Raw genomic sequence first — 5,458 nt, 5'->3', positions numbered from 1 at the left:
CTGGACAAGACACACAGGTGGAACAGATCAGGGCAATCAACAGGGTGAGACACTATGGAGTACAGATGCAGGGGGACCACAGAGGGCACCATCCTTACAAGCCTGGGGTCAATTCCAGCTGGAATTTTATTATTTTTCTGAAATATACAAGTAATGTGAAACTGATGCCATTGTGGAGGTTTAAATATTAGTATTTGAAAGAAGCACATTCATCCATTATCTTTACCCGCTTCTTCCTTTTTGGGTTGCGGGGGTCACTGGTGCCCATGTCCAGCAGTCAATGTGTGAGAGACGGGGATGAGTCGCAAGTCCATCACAGGGACACATAGAGACAAGTGAGACAAACAACCATTCACTCTCTCACTCACATCAAGGAACAATTTAGAGTTACCAATCAGCCTAGCATGCATGTTTTTGGTCTGTGGAAGGAAACTTGAGTACCTGGAGAAAACCGACACATGCACGGAGAAAACATGCAAACTCCACCTTGAAAGGCCCCAGGCCAGGATATGAACCAGCAACTTTCTCACTGAGAGGCAACAGTTCTACCAATTGAGCCACGGTGCTGCCTGCAAGAAGCACATCCATCCATCCATTATCTTTACCCGCTTCTTTCTTTTTTGGGTCGAGGGGGTCACTGGTGCTCATGTCCAGCTATCACTGTGAAAGAGGCGGGGGGCACCCTGGACAAGTCTCCAGTCCATCACAGAGCCACAGAGTCAAACGAGTCAAACATCCATTCACTCTCTCACTCACACCTGGAGACAATTTAGAATCACCAATCAGCCTAACGTGCATGCTTTTGGTTTTGGAGAAAACTGGAGTACCCAGAGAAAACCCCCACATGCATGGAGAGAACATGCAAACTCCACCCAGAAAGGCCCCAGGCCAGGATTTAAACCGGGGCAACCTGCTCGCTGTGAGGCAGCAGCTCTACCAACTGAGCCACCGTGCTGCCCAATAATAATTTAAAATAAATATATATACAGTACGTTCTGTATATACGTATATGTATATATATATATATATATATATATGTATATATGTGTGTGTGTATATATGGGGGGGGGGGTGTTAGCATTATTTTTTATAAACCTTTTAGGAGGAGTGGTGGTGCAGCAGTTAGAGAAGGCAAGCCTGTGATCGGAAGGTCGCCAGTTCCACCACCCGGACCATCAACATCAAAATGTGTGTGGGAAAGTTGAAACATTCACAGCTGCCTCCACCCTCATTTGCCCCGCTCTGAGCCCTTCAGCAAGACCCTTAACCCCCACCATCGGCTCCCCTGGGCACACTGGATAGCAGCTCTCTGCTCCACACAGACGGCTGTGGTAGCTCGGTGGTCTGTGGTTGTGTCAGGAAGGGCATCCGGCATAAAAACAATTGCCAAGTCTTCGTGCGAGTTAGTTCACTATGGTATCACAATCACATTTGTTTTGATGCGTAACCATGGCAACAAGCCTGTTTTCTACAACAACAGCACCTGATTAACATCTCAAGCTAAAATAATATCTCAACTATGGCCCCAACTCTCAAATGAGTTGAAAAGGATGTTATGTGGACGCATTCTCATCTACCTGCCGGCTGTGCTCGGGTGCCTGGCCACTGGGATCGTGGGGCTGGCAGGGGGCACGGCTCGCGGCGGCGGGGGGACGGGATCGTCCCTTGGCGCCTGCAGTTGGCTGTCCGCACCTATGGGGGGCTTGGCGGACTGCTGGGGGGAGTGGCCTTCGCTCTGGGAGGAGTTCTGCCCGGCATTCGGGCGGTCCTGCAGTCCAGGGGGTCCGAGGGGTCGGCTGGGTCTGGGTGGACGGATCGGGCGGCATCTGCAGCCAGTTTCTTGGGATCCACTGTGGGATGGGCCTTTGCAGGGGCTCCTTCCTGCCTGCAGCCATCAGCATCTATAACATCTCTTAATGAAACGAGGATAACGAGTTATAACAACAAAATAATTTCCCTTTGGGATTAATAAAGTATTTTTTAATTGAATTGAATTGAATTGTAACTCCTGAGGAAGGGAGAAGGTGAAAGAAGAAGTTGTATAAACCTTTACATAAACGCACACTGTTATCTCATTATATGTGTTTTACACAGTTATTCTTGCAAAAATAATCTGATATTTCTTCTGGGTTTGTCCTAGTCTGCACTGGAACTGCTACAGCTAGCTACTATGATGTTCATTTGTGATGCAAACAACCACAGTTTTTTATTTTTTTATTTAAACAGTTAATAAAAAAAACTGAATGGTCTAAAAAAAAAAAAGCTTTGCTGACTTTTTCTTTGCAAATGGGGTGGTTATTTTAAAAAGTTTTCTTTGGTCTCATCTGTTAGACCAGAAGGCTGCTGAAATATCAGCAGGCTGCACAGAAGACTGTTGGAGTCAGCCTCCCCATCAACAGGCATCTACACCTCCAGATGCAGGAAGAGGGCCACCTGCATCATGAAGGACCCCACTCACCCAGCACACACACTTTTTGCCCTGCTCCCCTCAGGCTGGAGGTTGAGAAGCATTACGTGTAGAACCACTAGACTGAGGAATAGCTTCTACCCTGAATATGTTCGACTCATAAGTCCCTAACCAGGATAATCACCGTAATGCCACTTTAATTGGTGATATGTAACATATCTGTGCTGCTGATTATCCATGCTAGCTCTGCAGAACAGCGGTGGCTCTGGTTCCAGTCCAACTCTGTTCTATTCCGACTCGGTTCGTTTCTGCAGACCTATCCTGCAGCAATGAAGCCCACAAATCAGTCCTCTAAACTCTCAACTGTACTAATTTTAACAACTAGCTACATATAAGTTTATGTAGCTACTACATTTTACTTACCAGGCTCTGCAGTACAGGAGTGGCTCGGTTCCATCCGACTCGATAGATGAAAAAAGTCCCGGTGCAGCATGACTGAAGCCCACCGCTGCTGCTCCAGGAGCAAGACTGCCCAGGATTTAGTCCTCCACCTCTGGTCCGGCCCAGACCAGCACCGTTTGACCAGAATCAGGCTCAACCCCACAGCCATCTGTCACCTGCAGCTCCCAGGATCCAGTCACACTGAGACCAGATAAGAGTTGCATTCGGGCCCAAAAATCTGATCAGCCCACAGTCATAATTTCCGAACCCCACCCGACCCGATGAATTACAGGTCCAAACCCAGAAAAACAAACAAAAAAAAAAAACATTTTAATTAGTTATTGGGGATGCGCAGCTGAATAAAAGGGGCGGAAGATTCGGAGCAGAGAGGGTGTTTGTACTTTCATGACTGTAAAAGAAACATTTAAACCCTGTTTCTGCCTGCATTCTTCTGAATCACTGAGACACGTGGACAGCTCTGACACACACATCTGCTTTGGGATCTCTCCTGTTTGGGTCGTCGGCCACGCGTCCGCTGAGTGCAGCGCCTGAATGAACGTCCATTTGGGTGATGGATCGCTGCCTGGCAGTATAGTCCCATCTGAAGCTTAACTGAAATTTTAACCTCTTTCAATGCTGGTCAGCTCGCGGTGAAATGGCCACGTGTGGCTGGTGGTTGTATGGCAAGCCATATTATCATATAATTGGATCGCGGCTGATCCTGACCTAATTAAAAGCCCGAGACTGGCACGGCCCGTCCATTAATCACATTGTAACGGCCCGGCCTGGCCCTAATCTGGGTTGGTCCTGGCCGGGTTTGGGGTTCGGGTTAGAAATGACAGCTCTAGTCCAGATCAGCTGCAGCCCAGCTACTCAGCAGTGAAGGAAGGATGAGTTCAGCTTCAGAATTATTTGAGACTTTCCTCCTGCCGCTTCTTTGAGCTTATTATTGTTATTTCTGACTTGGTTGCAAAACTTTTCCCTCCATTTTCAGCAAGCAGCGGTTGGAAGCAGTGTTGACTTCTAGGAAGTGAACTGATGGCTTTTGGGTAACGTAGTTCTTTAGACTGGCAAAACAGTGAAGGCTTAATGAAAGAAAAGTGCAAAATGGAGGCGCATTTTTATTTTTTATTATCATTATTTTTAAATATTATGTACAGTACTGTATGTACGCAAACTGCGATAGAGCGAGTCCACGAAAGTTGAACTGCGAAGTAGAGAGGGACTATTGTAACATATTATTTTACATTATTAGTATTTAGCATATATCTTAGATCCTTTTTTCATTCAACCTTTATTTTTACAGTTTAGTCAGTCTCCCCACCATCACAGACATCTACACCTATAGATGCAGGAAGAGGGCCACCTGCATCATGAAGGACCCCACCCACCCAGCACACACACTTTTTGCCCCTCCCCCCTCAGGAAGGAGGTTGCGGAGCATTAAGTGTAGAACCACTAGACTGAGGAACAGCTTCTACCCTGAGACTGTTAGACTCATAAATCTCTTACCAGAATAATCACTGTGAAATATCACCATGTTGCTGCTGATCTGTTTCATGTTGCTGCTGGTCTTTTTCATGTTGCTGCTGATCTGTTTCATGCTGCTGCTGATCTGTTTCATGTTGTTGCTGATCTGTTTCATGTTGCTGCTGGTATTTTTCATGTTGCTGCTGGTCTTTTTCATGTTGCTGCTGATCTGTTTCATGCTGCTGCTGATCTGTTTCATGTTGCTGCTGATCTGTTTCATGTCTAAATAAAGGTCGAATGAATGTTGCTGCTGATCTGTTTCATGTTGCTGCTGATTTGTTTCATGTTTCTGTGTTCATGTGTGCTCATCTGCTCACGCAGACTCATGTTCGTGCTGTTGTTCGATGTAATGTTTTTATGCTATTTTTTCATTCAACCTTTATTAGTACTTAGTGTATTTAGTTGAAGTTTTTCTTAGTTTTTGTCAGATCTTATTACTGTTTTTATTTTATATTTTATTGTTGGATGTAACTGGGACCCTGCGTGCATAATCTCGTTCCACCACATGTACCACATGAGATGCGAATGACAAATAAATCTCTCTGACTCCGACTAGTCTCATTCAGGACTCATTTACAAGAGAGACCTGTAAATGGGGACCTGTTGTTATTCATACCCTTGTATACTGTTTCTTTTTATACTTTGTATTTTTGCTATTGTTGGATGTAACTGGGACCTTGAACACACAATTTCGTTCCACCTCATGTACCACATGTGATGCGAAGGACAACAAAGATACTTGAACCTTAGCTTCTCCTTTCTGTCAAACACAACTGAAAACAGGTAAGATATTAACTGCTCATGACGTCCACTGAACCACACTTTAACATGGCCAGAATATCCCTCGACTGTTTTCAACTGGACATAAATCAATCTTGGAAGGCTTTAAAAAAAACTTATATAAGGCGGAAATAACATCAGGCTGCAGTAATAAAAGTCGGGTCACGTCAGTAGTGCATCAAACAGCTGACATGTCTGCACGCACATGTGGACGGTGAAATTAAGAGGATTTAGGGTCTTATCGTCGCTGTTCTCGCGAGACCCGAATGACAGGAGAAGAGTGTGTGTGTGTGTGTGTGT

The sequence above is a fragment of the Nematolebias whitei genome, chromosome 4, assembly GCF_014905685.2.
Source record: "Nematolebias whitei isolate Nwh7 chromosome 4, NemWhi1, whole genome shotgun sequence".
Taxonomy (NCBI): domain Eukaryota; kingdom Metazoa; phylum Chordata; class Actinopteri; order Cyprinodontiformes; family Rivulidae; genus Nematolebias; species Nematolebias whitei.
This window is presented reverse-complemented; position numbering follows the sequence as displayed.